This window comes from Rhinopithecus roxellana, chromosome 16 (assembly GCF_007565055.1).
Source record: "Rhinopithecus roxellana isolate Shanxi Qingling chromosome 16, ASM756505v1, whole genome shotgun sequence".
Taxonomy (NCBI): domain Eukaryota; kingdom Metazoa; phylum Chordata; class Mammalia; order Primates; family Cercopithecidae; genus Rhinopithecus; species Rhinopithecus roxellana.
In genome coordinates this window covers 5,817,064-5,836,563 of record NC_044564.1, presented here as the reverse complement: position 1 = coordinate 5,836,563, position 19,500 = coordinate 5,817,064, and the positions used below count along the sequence as shown (strand labels likewise).

At 38.0% G+C, this 19,500-nt stretch overlaps 1 non-coding gene across 1 annotated transcript; it reads right to left on the bottom strand.

Moving 5' to 3' along the window:
- Positions 1-440: 440 nt before the first annotated feature.
- On the bottom strand, positions 441-604 carry LOC115894101. Its single transcript, XR_004054146.1, has one exon. It is a non-coding gene; the product is annotated as a U1 spliceosomal RNA (small nuclear RNA).
- Positions 605-19,500: the final 18,896 nt, after the last annotated feature.

Genomic DNA, 19,500 nt, shown 5'->3' with positions numbered 1-19,500 from the left:
AAGCAGTCTTAGCAAACTACTCAATGAAATGAACAGTGCACCTCTGTGAGATGAATTCACACATCACAAAGTAGTGTCTCAGGAAACTTCTTTCAAGTTTTTTTCTGAGGATATTTAGTTTTTCACTATAGGCCTAAATGTGCTCCCAAATATCCTTTTGCATATTCCATGAAAACAGTGTTAGGAAACTGCTTGATGAAAAGAAAGGTGTAACTCTATGAGATGAAATCTCACTTCACAAAGAACTTTCACAGAAAGCTTCTTTGTAGTTTTTATCTGAGAATAATCTCTATGGGCTTCAATGTGATTTAAAAAATCCCTTCTCAAATTCCCCAAAGACAGTGCTAAGAAACTGCACCATGAAAAGAATAATTTAACTCTGTGGGATGAATGCACAAATCACAAATCAGTTTCTCAGAAATCTTCTTTTTTTTTTTTAATAGGGGAAAGCGCGAACGCAGTCCCCCACTACCACAAATTATGTAGTCGAGTTTCCCACATTTGGGGAAATCGCAGGGGTCAGCACATCCAGAGTGCAATGGATAAGCCTCGCCCTGGGAAAACCACCTTCGTGATCATGGTATCTCCCCTGCCAGGTAAGTATCAGAAAGCTTCTTTATGCTCTGAAATATTCCAATGCAGATTCCAAGAAAACAATGTTAGCAAACTGCTTAATGAAAGGAACAGTGTAACTCTGTGAAATGAATTCACACATCCAAAGCAGTTTCTCAGAAAGCTTCTTTTTGGTTTTCAAATGAGGATATTTTCTTTGTCACATAGGCTTCAATGCACTTCCAAATATCCTATTGCAGATTCCACAAAAACAGTGTTATCAAACTGCTCAATGAAAAGGAATGTGTAACTCTGTGAGATGAATTCACACATCAAACAGCAGTTTCTCAGAAAGCTTCTTTCTAGTTTTTATATGAGGATATTTCTCTTTCCACTGTAGGCCTCAATGCCCTCCCAAATATACCTTTCCAGATTCCATGAAAACATTGTTAGCAAACTGCTCCTTGAAAAGAAAGGCGTAACTCTGAGATGAAAAGACACATCACACAGAACTTTCTCAGAAAGCTTCTTTCTAGTTTTTCTCTTAGGATATTTCTTTGCTTCAATGCGATCCGAAATATCCCTTCTCAAATTCCCCAAAAACCGTGGTATCAAACTGATCCATGAAAAGAATCGTGTATCTCTGTGAGATGAATTTACAAATGACAAAGCAGTTTCTCAGAAAACTTCTTTCTAGTTTTTATATGACTATATTTCCATTGTCATCATAAGCTTAAATGCACTCTGAAATATCACGTTGAGGTTTCCAAGAAAACAGTGATAGCAAATTGATCAATGAAAAGAACAACGAAACTCTGTGAGATGAATCCAGACATCATAAATCAGTTTTTTAGAAAGTTTCTTTCTAGTTTTTGTCTGAAGATATTTCCTTTTTCACCATAGTCCTCAATGCGCTCCCAAAGATTCCTTTGCAGATTCCACGAAAACAGTGTTAGCAAACATCTCCTTGAAAAGTGTATTGTAACCTTGCAAGGTGAACTCACCCGTCATGAGGCTGTTTCTCAGAAATCTTGTTTCTAATTTTTATCTGAGGATATTTCCGTTTTCACCATATTCCTCAATGCACTCTAGAATATCCCATTGCAGATTCCACGAAAAAACTGTTAGCAAACTTCTCAATGAGAGTACTGGTGTAACTCTGTGAGATGAACTCACCCACCAAAAAGAAGTTTCTCAGAAATCTTCTTTTTAGTTTTTATCTGAAGATATTTAACTTTTCACTATACACCTCAATGCGCTTCCAAATATCCCCTTGCAGATTCCACGAAAACAGTGTTAGCAAACTGCTCCATGAAGACAAAGATGTAATACGGTGAGATGAATTAACACATGACCAAGAACTTTCTCAGAAGGCTTCTTTCTAGTTTCCATCTAAGGATATTTCCCTTGTCACCCTAGGCTTTAATGCAATCCAAAATATCCCATTTCAGATTCCTCAAAAAGAGGGCTACCAAACTGATGCATAAAAAGAATCATGTAACTCTGTTAGATGAATTAGTCCATCACAAAGTAGTTTCTGAGAAAGCTTCTTTCTTGTTTTTATATGAGGATATTTCGTTTGTCAACACAAGCTTCAGTGCACTCAGAAATATCACATTGCTGATTTCAAAAAAGAGTGTTAGCAAACTGCTCAATGAAAAGAATGGTGTGACTGTGAGATGAATGCAAACATCACAAAGCAGTTTCTCAGCAAGCTTCTTTTTTTTTTATCTGAGGATATTTCCTTTGTCACCGTAGGCTTCAATGCACTCCAAAATATACTATTGCAGATTCCATGAAACCATTGTTAGAAAACTGCTCAATGTAAAGAATGGTGTAATTCTGTAAGATGAATTCACGCATCAGAAAGCAGTTCCTGGGAAAGATTCTTTCTAGATTTTATCTGAGGATATTTCCTTTTTCACTATAGGCCTCAACGCACTCCCAAATAACTCTTTGCAGATTCCACGAATACAGTTTTACCAAACTGCTCCATGAAAAGAATCGTGTAACTCTGTGACATGATTTAACACATCACAAAGCACTTGCAAGGAAAGCTTCTTTCTAGTTTTTATATGAGCATTTTTACTCTTTCACCTTTGGCTTCAACGCGCTTCCAAATATCCCTTCTCAGGCACCAGAAAAACATTGATGCCAAAGTGCTCCCTCAACAGAAAGGTTTAGCTCTATGAGTTGAATGCAAACATCACAAAAGTGTTTCTCTGAAAGCTTCTCTCCAGTTGTTACTTGAAGAATTTCCTTTTTTCACCTTAGGCCTCTATGCACTGCCAAATATCCCTCTGCTGATTCCAGAAAAACAGTGCTAACGAACTGCACTATGAAAAGAATGATGTAACTCTCTGATATAATTGACCCATCACAAAGCAGTTTCTCAGGAAGCTTCTTTCTAGTTTTTATCTGAGGATATTTCCTTTTCCACCATAGGCTTCAATGCGCTCCCAAATATCCCTTCTCAGACACCACACAAACAGTGATGCCAAAGTGCTCCCTCAACAGAAACATTTAGTTCTATGAGATGAATACACACATCACAAAGGAGTTCCTAGGAAAGCTTCACTACAGTTTTCCCTGAAGATAGTTCCTTTTTGCCATTGGACTCTCTGCGCTCCCGAATATCCCTTTGCAGATTCCACAAAAATAGTGTTGCCAAATAGCTAAATGGAAACAAAATTGAAACTATGTGAGATGAATTCATCCTTCACAAAGCAGTTTCTCAGAAAGCTTCTTTCTAGTTTAAATCTGACGATATTTCCTTCCTCACCATAGGCTTTGATGTGCTCCCAAATATCTCCTCTCTGATACCACAAAAACCCTGATGCCGAACTGCTCATTGAACAAAAAGGTTAAACTCTATGATATGAATATACACCAGAAAACTGTTTCTTGAAAAGCTTCTCTCCAGTTTTTGTCTGAAGTTATTTCCTTTTTCACCATAGGCCTCTATAAGCTACCAGATGTCCCTTTGAAGATTCCATAAATACAGTGCTACCAAAGTGGTCCCTGAAAAGAATTGTGTAATTCTGTGAGATGAATTCACAAATCACAAAGCAGTTTGTCAGAAAGCTTTTTTCTAGTTTTTGTCTGAGGATATTTTCTTTGTCACCCTAAGCTTCAATGTGCTCCAATATATCCCATTGCAGATTCCAAGAAAACAGTGATGGCAAACTGATCAATGAAAAGAAAAGTGTAACTCTGAGATGAAATCACACATCACAAAAAAATTTGTCAGAAAGCTTCATTTTTGTTTTTATCTGAGGATATTTCCATTGTCACCAGAGGCTTCAATGCACTCCAAACTATCCTATTGAAGATTCCATGAAAACATTGTTAGCAAACTGCTAAATGAAAAGAACGGTGTAACTCTGTGTGTTGAATTCACACATCACAAAGCTGTTCTCAGAAAACTTCTTTCTAGTTTTTATCTGAGAATATTTCCCTTTTCACCATAGACCTCAATGTGCTCCCAGATATCCCTTTTTAGATGCCACAAAAACAGTGTTAGCAAACTGCTCCATGAAAAGAAAGGTGTAACTCGGTGAGATGAATTCTCACATTCCAAGGAACTTTCTCATAAAGCTTCTTTCTAGTTTTTATATGAGAACATTGCCTTTGTCACCGTAGGCTTCAATGTGATCCAAAATATCTCTTCTCAGATTCCCCAAAAACAGTGCTACCAAACTGATCCATGAAAAGAATCGTGTAACTCTGTGAGATGAATTAACACATCACAAACCGGTTTTGAAGAAAGCTTCTTTGTGGTTTTTACCTGAGGATATTTCCTTTTCCACCATAAGCTTCAATGCACTCCCACAAATCCTTTCTCAGACACCACAAAAACAGTGATGCCAAGTACTTCCTCAACAGAAACGTTTAGCTCTATCTGATGAATGCACGCATCACAAAGGAGTGTCTCCAAAAGTTCCTCTCCAGTTGTTACCTCAAGTAATTTCTTTTTCTATCTTAGGTCTCTATGTACTCCCAATTATCTCTTTGCAGATTCCACAAATCCAGTGCTAACAAACTGCTCCATGAAAGGAATGATGTAACTCTGTGAGATAAATTGACCCATCACAGCAGTTTCTCAGGGAGCTTCATTCTAGCTTTTATCTGAGGATATTTCCTTTTCCACCATAGGCTTCAGCGCGCTTCCAAATATCCCTTCTGAAACACCACAAAAACAGTGATACTGAAGTGCTCCCTCAACAGAAACTTTTATCTCTATGAGATGAATGAACACATCACGAAGAATTTCTCAGAAATCTTCTCTCCAGTGTTTACCTGAAGAATTCTTTTTTCACTTTAGGCCTCTATGTGCTCCCAAATGTCCCTCTGCAGATTCCACAAAAACAGTGCTGAAAAACTGCTCCATGAAAAGAAAGGTGGAACTCTGAGATGAGTTCACCCATCACAAACCAGTTTCTCAGAAAGCTACATTTGTGGTCTAAATCTGATGATATTTCCTTTTTCACCATAGACTTCAATGTGTTCCTAAATATCTCCTCTCAGATGGCGCAAAAACAGTATTGCCGAACTGCTCATTCAACAAAGAGATTAAACTCTATGAGATGAATACACATAAAAAAAAATTCTTGAAAAGCTTCTCTCTAGTTTTTATCTGAAGTTATTTCCTCTTTCACCTTAGGCCTCTGGTAGCTCCCAAATATATCTTTGCAGATTCCATAATAACAGGGCTATCAAACTGCCCCATGAAGTGAATCGTGTAACACTGTGAAATGAAATCACCAATAACAAGCAGTTTCTCAGAAAGCTTCTTTCTAATTTTTGTCTGAGGATATTTCCCTTGTCACCCTAAGTGTCCATGCACTCCAAAATATCCCATTGCAGATTCCAAGAAAACAGTGGAAGCAAATGGATCAATGAAAAGAGTAGTGCAACTCTGTGAAATGAATTCACACATCTCAAAGCAGTTTCTCAGAAAGCTTCGTTTTGGATTTTATCTGAGGATATTTCCTATGTCACCATAGGCTTCAATGTGCTCCAAAATATCCTACTGAAGATTCCATGAAGACATTGTTACCAAACTGCTCAATGAAAAGAACGTTGTAACTCTATGAGATGAATTCACACATCACCAAGCAGTTTCTCAGAGAGCTTCTTTCTAGTTTTTATCTGAGGATATTTCCTTTTACACTACAGGTCTCAAGGCACTCCCAAATATCCCTTTGCAGATTCCATGAAAACAATGTTAGCAAACAGTTCCATGAAATAAAGGTGTAACTCTGTGAGATGAATTCACTCATCACTAAGAACTTTCTCAGAAAGCTTCCTTCTTGTTTTTATCTGAGGATATTTCCTTTGTCACCACAGCTTCAATGTGATTCAAAATATCCCTTCTCAGATTCCCCCAAAACAGAGCTACCAAGCTGCTAATCATGTTACTCTGTGAGATGAATTAACACATTTCAAAGCAGCTTCTCAGAAAGCTTCTTTCTAGTTTTTATATCAGGATATTTCCTTTTCCACCATAGGCTTCAATGCGCTCCCAAATATCCCTTCTCAGAAACCACAAAAACAGTGATACCAAAGTGATCCCTCAACAGAAACTTTTACCTCTAGGAGATGAATGCAAACCTCACAAAGGAGTTTCTCAGAAAGATTCTTGGCAGTTTTAACCTGAAGAATTATCTTTTTTCACCTTAGGCATCTATGCGCTCTCAAATATCCCTCTGCTGATTCCACAAAAACAGTGCTACCAAACTGTATATTGAAAACAAAGGGTTGTCTCTGTGAGATAAATTCACCCATGACAAAGCTGTTTCTCAGAAAGGTTGTTTCTAGCTTTTATCTGAGGATATTTTCTTTGTCAGCATAGGCTTGAATGTGATCTAAAATATCCTTTCTTGGATTCCACAAAAACATTGTTAACAAACTGCTCCATGAAAGGAAATTGTAACTCCGTGAGATGAATTCACACATTAGAAAGCAATTTCTCAGAAAGCTTTTTTCTAGTTTTTATCTGAGGATATTTCCTTTGTCACCATTGGCCTCAATAGGCTCCCAAATATCCCTTCTCAGACACCACAAAAACTGTGAAGCCAAAGTGATCCCTCAACAGAAACGTTTAGCTCTATAAGATGAATGCACATATCATAAAGTAGTTTCTCTGAAAACTTCTCTCCAGTTTTTACCTGAAGAAATTTCCTTTTTCACATTAGGCCTCAATGCGCTCCCATATATCACTCTGCAGATTCCACAAAAACAGTGCTCCCAAACTGCTCAAAAAGAAAGGTGAAAAGAAAGGTGTAGCTCTGTGAGGTCAATTCACCCAACACAAAGCTGTTTCTCAGAAAGCTTCTTTCTAGTTTAAATCTGATGATATTTCCTTTTTCACTGTAGGCTTCAATGTGCTCCCAAATATATCCTCTGAGATACCGCAAAGAAAGTGATGCCGAACTGCTCAATCAAAAAAAAGGTTAAACTCTATGAGGTGAATAAGCACATCAAATACAATTGCTCGAGAAGCTTCTCTCCAATTTTGATCTGAAGCTATTTCCTTTTTCATCGTAGGCCTCTAGGAATTCCCGAATATCCCTTTGCAGATTCCATAAAAACGGCGCTACCAAACTGCTCTATGTAAAGTATCGTGTAACTCTGTGAGATGAATTCACAAATCACAGAGCAGTTTTTCAGAATGCTTCTTTCTAGTTTTTATATGGGGATATTCCCTTTGTCTCCCTAAGCTTCAATGAGCTCTGAACTATCCCATTGCAGATTCCAAGAAAACAGTGTTAGCAAACTGCTCAATGAAAAGAACAGTGTACCTCTGTGAGATGAATTCACATATCACAAAGCAGTTTCTCAGAAAGCTTCTTTTTTGTTTTTATCTGAAGGTATTTCCCTTGTTACCATAAGCTTCAATGAGTTCCCAAATATTCTATTGCAGAGAAAATGAAAACAGGGTTATGAAACTGCTCAATGAAAACACCAGTGTACCTCTGTGAGATGAATTCACCCATCTAAAAGTAGTTTCTCAGAAAGCATCTTTCTAGTTTAAATATGAGAATATTTCCTCTTCCACTATCAGCTTCCATGCGTTCCCAAATATCCCTTCTCAGACAGCACAAAAACAGTGATGCCAAACTGCTCTCCCAACAGAAAGCTTTACCTCTATGAGATGAATGCACCCATCACAAAGGAGTTATAAGAAACTTTCTCTCCAGTTTCAATCTGAAGATATTTCTTATTTCAACTTTGGCATCTAGCTGCTCTCAATATCCCTTTCTGTATTCCAAAAGAAATATGTTAACATATTGATCAATGAAGGGAAAGATTTATCTCTGTGAGATGAATTCACCCATCACAAAACAGTCCCTCAGAAAGTTTCTTTTTAGTTTTTTTCTGAGGGTATTTCCTTTTCCACCATAGGCAACTCTGCACTCCAAATATCACTTTGTAGTTTCCACAAAAACAGGGTAACCAAACTGCTCAATGAAAAGAATGGTTTACCTCTGGGAGATGAAGTCACCCATCACAAAGAAATTTCTTAGAAAGATCCTTTCCAGTTTTAAACTTTGCACATTTACTTTTCCACCCTCAGCCTCAATGTGCTCCCAAATATCCCTTCTCAGAAACCACAAAAAGAGTGATGCCAAACTACTCAATCAACAAATTGGTTCATCTCTGTGAGTTGAATACAGATATCACAAAACAGCTTTTCAAAAACCTTCTCTCCAGTTTTTATCTGAAGGCATTTCCTTTTTCCCCAAAGGCTTCTAAAATCCCTTTGTAGATCTCCAACAACAGTGCTGCCAAACTGCTCAATGAAAAGAATGGTGTAACTCTGTAAGAGGAATTCCCCCCATCACAAAGTAGTTTCACAGAAACCTTCTTTCTAGTTTTTCTCTGAGGATATTTCCTTATTCACCATAGGCCTCAATGCGCTTGTGAATATCCCTTTGCAGATTCCATGAAAACAGAGTTAGCAAAGTGCTCCATGAAAAGAAAGGTGTAAAACTGTGAGATGAATTCACACATCACAAAGCAGTTTCTCAGAAAGCTTCCTTTGGTTTTGCTCTGAGGATACTTCCTTTGTCACTATAGGCTTCAATGCACTCCAAAGTATCCTATTTCAGATTCCACGAAAAAAGAACTAGCAAAGTTCTCAATAAAAAAAATGGTATAACTCTGTGAGATGAATTCACACATCACAAAGCAGCTTCTCAGAAATTTTCTTTCTAGATTTTATCTGAGGTTATTTCCTATGTTACCCTTGACTTCAATGTGATCAAAAATATTCTTTCTCAGGTGTCCCAAAAACAGTGCTACCAAACTGCTCCATGAAAAGAATTGTGTAACTCTGTGAGATGAATTCACAAATCACAAAGCAGTTTGTCAGAACGTTTCTTTCTAGTTTTTATCTGAGGATATTTCCTTTTTGACCATTTGTCTCATTGCGCTTGTGAATATTCCTTTGCAGATTTCACTAAAATAGTGTTATCAAAATGCTCCATGAAAAGAAAGGTTTAAATCTGTGAGATGAATTCACACATCACGAAGCAATTTCTCAGAAAGTGTCTTTTTGTATTTTGTCTGAGGATATGTCCTTTGTCACCATAGGCTTCAATGCACTCCCAAATATCCCTTCTCAGACACCATAAAAACAGTGAAAAACAGTGATGCCAAAGTACTCCCTCAACAGAAACGTTTAGCTCTTTGAGATGAGTGCACACATCACAAAGGAATATATCCAAAAGTTTCTCTCCCGTTTTTCCCTGGAGAATTTTCTTTTTTCACCTTAGGCCTCTAAGGGCTCCCAAATATCCCTTTGCAATTTCCATAAAAACAGTGCTACCAAACTGCTCCGTGTAAATTATGGTTTACCTCTGAGAGATTAAGTCACCCATCACAAAGAAAGGTCTCAGAAATATCCTTTCCAGTTTTAAACTTTGCATATTTACTTTTCCACCGACAGTTTAACCTATGTGATGAATTCACCCATCACAAATAAATTTATCAGAAAGCTTCTTTCTATTTTTTATCTAAGGATATTTCCTTTTACATCATCAGCTTCCATATGCTCCCAAATATCCCTTCTCAGACACCACAAAAACAGTGATGTCAAACTACTCTCTCAATAGAACGTTTTACCTCTATGAGACGAATGCACACTTCACAAAAGAGTTATCAGATACTTTCCAGTTTTTACCTGAAGATATTACCTGTTTCAAACTTGGCCTGCGTCTGCTCTCAAATATCCCTTTGCCTATTCCACAATAACAGTGTTACCAAACTGCTCAATGAAAAGAAAGATTTAACACTGTGAGATGAATTCAACCATCACAAAATAGTCTCTCAGAAAGTTTCTTTCTGGTTTTTATCTGAGGGTGTTTCCTTTTTCACCATAAGCTTCTCTGTGCTCCACAAACCCCTTTGTAGATTCCACAAAAACAGGGTTACCAAACTGCTCAATGAAAAGAATAGTTTACCTCTGGGAGATGAAATCACTCAAAACAAATAAAGTTCTCAGGAAGTTCCTTTCCAGTTTTTATCCTTGCATATTTAGTTTTCCACCATGAGCCTCAATGTGCTTCCAATATCCCTTTTCAGACACCACATAAAGAGTGAGGCCACACTTGTCAATCAACAAAATGGTTTACCTCTATGAAGTGAATACACACATCACAAAACAGCTTCACAAAATCCTTCTCTCCAGTTTTTAAATGAAGATATTTCCTTTTTCACCATAGGCCTCTATGACAGAAATCCCTTTGCCAATCCCCAAAAACATCACTACCAAACTGCTCAATGAAAAGGAAGGTGTAACTCTGAGAGATGAATTCACGCATCACAAAGTAGTTTGTCAGAAAGATTCTTTCTGGTTTTTGTCTGAGGATATTTCCTTTTCCACCCTAGGTCTCAATGTGTTGTCGAATATACCTTTGTGGATTCCACAAAAACAGTGTTAGCAAACTGTTTCATGCAGAGAAATGTGCAAACCTGTGAGATGAATTGACATATCACAAAGCAGTTTCTCAGAAAGATTCTTTTTTTTTTCTCTGAGGATATGTCCTTTGTCACAATAGGCTTCAATGAACTCCAAAATATCCTATTTCAGATTCCATGAAAACAGTGTTATCAAACTGTTCAATGAAAACACAGTGAGATAAATTCACACATCCAAAACTAGTTTCTCAGAAACCTTCTTTCTAGCTTTTATCTGAGGATATTTCCTTTTCCCATAGTCCTCAATGCACTCCGGAATATCCCATCGCAGATTCCATGAAAAAAGTGTTAGCAGACTTCTCAATGAAAAAGAATGGTGTAACTCTGTGAGACGAATTCACACATCACAATGATGTTTCTCAGAAAGTTTCCTTCTAGATTTTATCTCAGGATATTTCCTTTGTCACCATAGGCTTCAACGTGATCCATAATATTCCTTCTCAGATTCCCCAAAAACCATGCTACAAAACTGCTCCATGAAAAGAATCGTGTACCTCTGTGAGATGAATTCACAAATCACAAAGCATTTCTCAGAAAGCTTCTTTCTGGTTTTTGTCTGAGGATATTTCCTTTTTCACCATTTGCCTCAATGCGCTTGCAAATATCCCTTTGCAGATTCTACAAAAATAGTGTTTGCAAAATGTTCCATTAAGAGAAAAGTGTAAATCTGTGAGATGAATTCACACTTAATAAAGCAGTTTCTCAGAAAACATCTTTTTGGTTTTTGTCTGAGGATATTTCCTTTGTTACCACAGGCTTCAATGTGCTCCCAAATATCCCTTCTCAGACAGCACAAAAACAGTGATGCCAAAGTCCTCCTTCAACAGAAACGTTTAGCTCATTGAGATGAATGCACACATCACAAAGGAATTTCTCCAAAAGCTTCTCTCCAGTTTTTCCCTGGAGAATTTTCTTTTTTCACCTTAGGCCTCTATGGGATCCCAATATCCCTTTGCAGATCCTGTAAAAATAGCGCTACCATACATCTCAAAGAACACAAAGGTGTAACTCTGTGTGATGAATTCACCCATCACAAAGAAATTCCTCAGAAAGCTTCTTTCTAGATTTTATCTCAGGTTATTTCCTTTTACACTAATGACTTCCATGCACTCCCAAATATCCCTTCTCATACACCACAAAAACCGTGATGCAAAACTGCTCTCTCAACAGGAAGCTTTATGAGATGAATTGAATGCACACATCACACAGGAGTTATTAGAAACTTTCTCTCCAGTTTTTACCTGAAGATATTACCTGTTTCAACCTTAGTCTGTATTGTCTCCCGAATATTCCTTTGCACATTACACAAAAACAGTGTTACCAAACTGCTCAAAGAAAAGAAAGCTTTAACTCTGTGAGATGAATTCACTCATCACAAGAAAGTCTCTCAGAAAGCTTCTTTCTAGCTTTTATCTCAGGATATTTCCTTTTTCAGTATAGGCTTCTCTCTTCTCCGAATATCTCTTTGTAGCTTTCCTTTGTCATCATAAGATTCAATAAGCTTGAAAATATCCCATTGCAGAATCCAAGAAAAGAGTGTTAGCAACCTGGTAAATGAAAAGGACAGTGTAACTCTGTGAGATGAATTCACACATCACAAAGCAGTTTCTCAGAAAGATTCATTTTATGACTTATCTGAGGATATTTCCTTTTTCACTAAATGAATCAATGTGTTCCCAAATATCCCTTTGCAGATTCCATGAAAACTGTTAGCAAACTGTTCCTTGAAAAAAATGGTGTAACCCTGTGAGAGGAAATCACACATCACAAAGAACTTTCTCAGAAAGTTTCTTTCCAGTTTTTATCTGAGTATATTTCCTGTGTTACCATAGACTTCAATGCCATTCAAAATATCCTATTGCAGATTTCACAAAAACAGTGTTATTAAAATGCTCAATAAAAAGAATGGTAAAACTTTGTGAGATGAATTCACAAATCACAAAGCAGTTTCTCAGAAAGTTTCTTTCTAGTTTTTATCTGAGGATATTTCCTTTTTCACCATAGGCCTCAATGCACTCCAGAATATCCCATCACACATTCAATGAAAAAAGTATTTACAAACTTCTCAGTGAAAAGTATGGTGTAACTCTGTGAGATGAATTCACACATCACAAAGAAGTTTTTCGGGCCGGGCGCGGTGGCTCAAGCCTGTAATCCCAGCACTTTGGGAGGCCGAGATGGGCGGATCACAAGGTCAGGAGATCGAGACCATCCTGGCTAACACTGTGAAACCCCGTCTCTACTAAAAATACAAAAAACTAGCCGGGCGAGATGGCGGGCGCCTGTAGTCCCAGCTACATGGGAGGCTGAGGCAGGAGAATGGCCTAAACCCGGGAGGTGGAGCTTGCAGTGAGCTGAGATCTGGCCACTGTACTCCAGCCCCGGCGACAGAGCAAGACTCCATCAAAAAAAAAAAAAAAAAAAAAGAAGTTTCTCAGAAGGTTCCTTTCTAGTTTTTTCTGAGGATAATCCCTTAGTCAACAGAGACTTCAATACGATCCAAAATATACCTTCGCAATTCCCAAAAAACACTGCTACCAAAATGCTTGATTAAAAGAATCGTGAATTCTGTGAGATGAACTAACCCATCACAAAGCTGTTTCTCAGAATGCTTCTTTCCAGTTTTTATATGACAATATTTTCTTTGTCACCATAAGTTTCAATGCACTCTGAAATATCCCATTGCAGATTCCAAGGAAACAGTGTTAGCCAACTGCTCAATGGAGAGCACAGTGTAACCCTGTGAGATGAATTTTCACAACACAAAACAGTTTCTCAAAAAGCTTCTTTCTAGTTTTTATCTGAGGATATTTTCTTTTCCATTATACGCCACATTGCACTCACAAATATCCCTTTGCAGAATCCATGAAAACAGTGTTAACAAGCTGCTCCATGAAAAGAAAGGTGTAATACTGTGAGATAAATTAACACATCACAAAGCAGTTTCTCAGAATCCTTCTTTCTTGCTTTATCTGAGGATATTTCCTTTTTCACCACAGGCCTCAAAGCATTCTCGAATATCACATTGCAGTTTCTGCAAAAGCAGTGTTAGTAAACTGCTCAATGAGAAGAATGGTGTAACTCTGTGAGATGAATTCACACATCACAAATCAGTTTCTCTGAAAGCTTCTTTCAAGTATTTATTTGAGGATATTTCTTTGTCACCAAATGTTTCAAAGTGATAAAAAATTCACTTTCTCAGATTACACAAGAAGTGCTAGCAAACGCCTGTATAAAAGAGTGGTGTAACTCTGTGAGAAGAATTCACACATCACAAAGCAGTTTCTCAGAAAGCTATATTCTAGTTTTTATCTGAGGCTAATTCCTTTGTCACCATAGGCTTCAATGCAATCCAAAGTATACCTTCTCAGATCAGCAAAAACAGTGGCATGAATTAACACGTCACAAAGCAGTTTCTCAGAAAGCTTCTTTCTAGTTTTTATATATTATTTAATTTGTTACCATAAGCATGAATGCACTCTGAAATATCCCATTAAAGATTCCAAGAAAATAGTGTAAGCAAACTGCTCAATGAAAAGAAGAGTGTAACTCTGTAAGATGAATTCACATATCACAAAGGACTTTCTCAGAAAGCTTCTTTCTAGTTTTTATCTGATGTTATTACCCTCATCAACATAGGCCTCAATGCACTCTAAAATATCCCTTTGTAGATTCCATGAAAACAGTGTTATCAAACTGCTGCATGAAAAGCAAGGTGAAACTCTGTGTGATGAATTCACACATCACAAAGAACTTTCTCAGAAAGCTCCATTTTAGTTTTTATCTGAGGATATTTAACTGTTCACTATATGCTTTAATGCACTCCCAAATATCTCTTTGCAGAGTCCATGAAAAGAGTGTTAGCAAGCTGCTCCATGAAAATGAAGGTGTAACTCTGTGAGAAGAATTTACACATCACAAGGATCTTTCTCAGAAGTCTTCCTTCCAGTTTTTATCTGAGGATATTTCCATTGTCACCATAGGCTTCAATATGATCTAAAATATCCCTTCTCAGGTTCCACAAAAACAGTGCTCCCTAAGTCATCCATGAAAAGTATCATGTCACTCTGTGAGGTGAATTATCTCATCACTAAGCGATTTCTCAGAAAACTTCTTACTGGTTTTTGTCTCAGGATATTTCCTTTGTCACCATTAACTTCTTTTTTTTTTTTTTTAAATTATACTTTAAGTTCTAGGGTACATGTGCATAACGTGCAGGTTTGTTACATATGTATACTTATGCCATGTTGGTGTGCTGCACCCGTCAACTCGTCAGCACCCATCAATTCCTCATTTATATCATGTATAACTCCCCAATGCAATCCCTCCCTCCTACCCCCTGCCCCCTCCCCATGATAGGCCCCAGTGCATGATGTTCCCCTTCCCGAGTCCAAGTGATCTCATTGTTCAGTTCCCACCTATGAGTGAGAACATGCGGTGTTTGGTTTTCTCTTCTTGTGATAGTTTGCTAAGAATGATGGTTTCCAGCTGCATCCATGTCCCTACAAAGGACGCAAACTCATCCGTTTTTATGGCTGCATAGTATTCCATGGTGTATATGTGCCACATTTTCTTAATCCAGTCTGTCACAGATGGACATTTGGGTTGATTCCAAGTCTTTGCTATTGTGAATAGTGCCGCAATAAACATACGTGTACATGTGTCTTTGTAGTAGAATAATTTATAATCCTTTGGGTATATACCCAGTAGTGGGATGGCTGGGTCATATGGTACATCTAGTTCTAGATCCTTGAGGAATTGCCATACTGTTTTCCATAATGGTTGAACTAGTTTACAATCCCACCAACAGTGTAAAAGTGTTCCTATTTCTCCACATCCTCTCCAACACCTGTTGTTTCCTGACTTCTTAATGATTGCCATTCTAACTGGTGTGAGATGGTATCTCATTGTGCTTTTGATTTGCATTTCTCTGATGGCGAGTGATGATGAGCATTTTTTCATGTGTCTGTTGGCTGTATGAATATCTTCTTTTGAGAAATGTCTGTTCATACCCTTTCCCCACTTTTTGATGGGGTTGTTTGTTTTTTTCTCGTATATTTGTTTGAGTTCTTTGTAGATTCTGGATATTAGCCCTTTGTCAGATGAGTAGGTTGCAAAAATTTTCTCCCATTCTGTAGGTTGTCTGTTCACTCTGATGGTAGTTTCTTTTGCTGTGCAAAAGCTCTTTAGTTTAATTGGATCCCATTTGTCAATTTTTGCTTTTGCTGCCGTTGCTTTTGGTGTTTTAGACATGAAGTACTTGCCCATGCCTATGTCCTGAATGGTACTACCTAGATTTTCTTCTAGGGTTTTTATGGTATTAGGTCTAACATTTAAGTCTGTAATCCATCTTGAATTAATCTTCGTATAAGGGGTAAGGAAAGGATACAGTTTCAGCTTTCTACTTATGGCTAGCCAATTTTCGCAGCACCATTTATTAAATAGGGAATCCTTTCCCCATTTCTTATTTCTCTCAGGTTTGTCAAAGATCAGATGGCTGTAGATGTGCGGTATTATTTCTGAGGACTCTGTTCTGTTCCATTGGTCTATATCTCTGTTTTGGTACCAGTACCATGCTGTTTTGGTTACTGTAGCCTTGTAGTATAGTTTGAAGTCAGGTAGCGTGACGCCTCCAGCTTTGTCCTTTTGACTTAGGATTGTCTTGGCAATGCAGGCTCTTTTTTGGTTCCATATGAACTTTAAAGCAGTTTTTTCCAATTCTGTGAAGAAACTCATTGGTAGCTTGATGGGGATGGCATTGAATCTATAAATAACCTTGGGGAGTATGGCCATTTTCACGATATTGATTCTTCCTATCCATGAGCATGGTATGTTCTTCCATTTGTTTGTGTCCTCTTTGATTTCACTGAGCAGTGGTTTGTAGTTCTCTTTGAAGAGGTCCTTTACATCCCTTGTAAGCTGGATTCCTAGGTATTTTATTCTCTTTGAAGCAATTGTGAATGGAAGTTCATTCCTGATTTGGCTCTCTGCTGGTCTGTTACTGGTGTATAAGAATGCTTGTGATTTTTGCACATTAATTTTGTATCCTGAGACTTTGCTGAAGTTGCTTATCAGCTTAAGGAGATTTTGGGCTGAGACAATGGGGTTTTCTAAATATACAATCATGTCATCTGCAAACAGGGACAATTTGACTTCTTCTTTTCCTGACTGGATACCCTTGATTTCTTTCTCTTGCCTGATTGCCCTAGCCAGAACTTCCAACACTATGTTGAATAGGAGTGGTGAGAGAGGGCATCCCTGTCTTGTGCCAGTTTTCAAGGGGAATTTTTCCAGTTTTTGCCCATTCAGTATGATATTAGCTGTGGGTTTGTCATAAATAGCTCCTATTATTTTGAGGTACGTTCCATCAATACCGAATTTATTGAGCGTTTTTAGCATGAAGGGCTGTTGAATTTTGTCAAAAGCCTTTTCTGCATCTATTGAGACAATCATGTGGTTCTTGTCTTTGGTTCTGTTTATATGCTGGATTACGTTTATTGATTTGCGAATGTTGAACCAGCCTTGCATCCCAGGGATGAAGCCCACTTGATCATGGTGGATAAGCTTTTGGATGTGCTGCTGAATCCGGTTTGCCAGTATTTTATTGAGAATTTTTGCATCAATGTTCATCAGGGATATTGGTCTAAAATTCTCTTTTTTTGTTGTGTCTCTGCCAGGCTTTGGTATCAGGATGATGTTGGCTTCATAAAATGAGTTAGGGAGGATTCCCTCTTTTTCTATTGATTGGAATAGTTTCAGAAGGAATGGTACCAGCTCCTCCTTGTACCTCTGGTAGAATTCAGCTGTGAATCCATCTGGTCCTGGACTTTTTTTGGTGGGTAGGCTATTAATTGTTGCCTCAATTTCAGAGCCTGCTATTGGTCTATTCAGGGATTCAACTTCTTCCTGGTTTAGCCTTGGGAGAGTGTAAGTGTCCAGGAAATTATCCATTTCTTCTAGATTTTCTAGTTGATTTGCGTAGAGGCGTTTATAGTATTCTCTGATGGTAGTTTGTATTTCTGTGGGGTCAGTGGTGATATCCCCTTTATCATTTTTTATTGCATCTATTTGATTCCTCTCTCTTTTTTTCTTTATTAGCCTTGCTAGCGGTCTGTCAATTTTGTTGATCTTTTCAAAAAACCAACTCCTGGATTCATTGATTTTTTGGAGGGTTTTTTGTGTCTCTATCTCCTTCAGTTCTTCTCTGATCTTAGTTATTTCTTGCCTTCTGCTAGCTTTTGAATGTGTTTGCTCTTGCCTCTCTAGTTCTTTTAATTGTGATGTTAGAGTGTCAATTTTAGATCTTTCCTGCTTTCTCTTGTGGGCATTTAGTGCTATAAATTTCCCTCTACACACTGCTTTAAATGTGTCCCAGAGATTCTGGTATGTTGTATCTTTGTTCTCATTGGTTTCAAAGAACATCTTTATTTCCGCTTTCATTTCGTTATGTACCCAGTAGTCATTCAGGAGCAGGTTGTTCAGTTTCCATGTAGTTGAGCGGTTTTGATTGAGTTTCTTAGTCCTGAGTTCTAGTTTGATTGCACTGTGGTCTGAGAGACAGTTTGTTATAATTTCTGTTCTTTTACATTGGCTGAGGAGTGCTTTACTTCCAATTATGTGGTCAATTTTGGAATAAGTGCGATGTGGTGCTGAGAAGAATGTATATTCTGTTGATTTGGGGTGGAGAGTTCTATAGATGTCTATGAGGTCCGCTTGGTGCAGAGATGAGTTCAATTCCTGGATATCCTTGTTAACTTTCTGTCTCGTTGATCTGTCTAATGTTGACAGCGGAGTGTTGAAGTCTCCCATTATTATTGTATGGGAGTCTAAGTCTCTTTGTAAGTCTCTAAGGACTTGCTTTATGAATCTGGGTGCTCCTGTATTGGGTGCATATATATTTAGGAGAGTTAGCTCTTCCTGTTGAATTGATCCCTTTACCATTATGTAATGGCCTTCTTTGTCTCTTTTGATCTTTGATGGTTTAAAGTCTGTTTTATCAGAGACAAGGATTGCAACCCCTGCTTTTTTGTCTTCTCCATTTGCTTGGTAGATCTTCCTCCATCCCTTTATTTTGAGCCTATGTATGTCTCTGCATGTGAGATTGGTCTCCTGAATACAGCAGACTGATGGGTCTTGACTTTTTATCCAGTTTGCCAGTCTGTGTCTTTTAATTGGAGCATTTAGTCCATTAACATTTAAGGTTAATATTGTTATGTGTGAACTTGATCCTGCCATTATGATATTAACTGGTTATTTTGCTCGTTAGTTGCTGCAGTTTCTTCCTACCCTCGATGGTCTTTACATTTTGGCATGTTTTTGCGATGGCTGGTACCGGTTGTTCCTTTCCATGTTTAGGGCTTCCTTCAGGGTCTCTTGTAAGGCAGGCCTGTTGGTGACAAAATCTCTAAGCATTTGCTTATCTGTAAAGGATTTTATTTCTCCTTCACTTATGAAACTTAGTTTGGCTGGATATGAAATTCTGGGTTGAAAATTCTTTTCTTTAAGAACGTTGAATATTGGCCCCCACTCTCTTCTGGCTTGTAGAGTTTCTGCCGAGAGGTCTGCTGTTGGTCTGATGGGCTTCCCTTTGTGGGTAACCCGACCTTTCTCTCTGGCTGCCCTTAAGATTTTTTCCTTCATTTCAACTTTGGTGAATCTGGCAATTATGTGTCTTGGAGTTGCTCTTCTGGAGGAGTATCTTTGTGGCGTTCTCTGTATTTCCTGAATTTGAATGTTGGCCTGCCTTACTAGGTTGGGGAAGTTCTCCTGGATGATTTCCTGAAGAGTGTTTTCCAACTTGGTTGCATTTTCCCCCTCACTTTCAGGCACCCCAATCAGACGTAGATTTGGTCTTTTTACGTAATCCCATACTTCTTGCAGGCTTTGCTCATTTCTTTTTCTTCTTTTTTCTTTTGGTTTCTCTTCTCGCTTCATTTCATTCATTTGATCTTCAATCGCTGATAC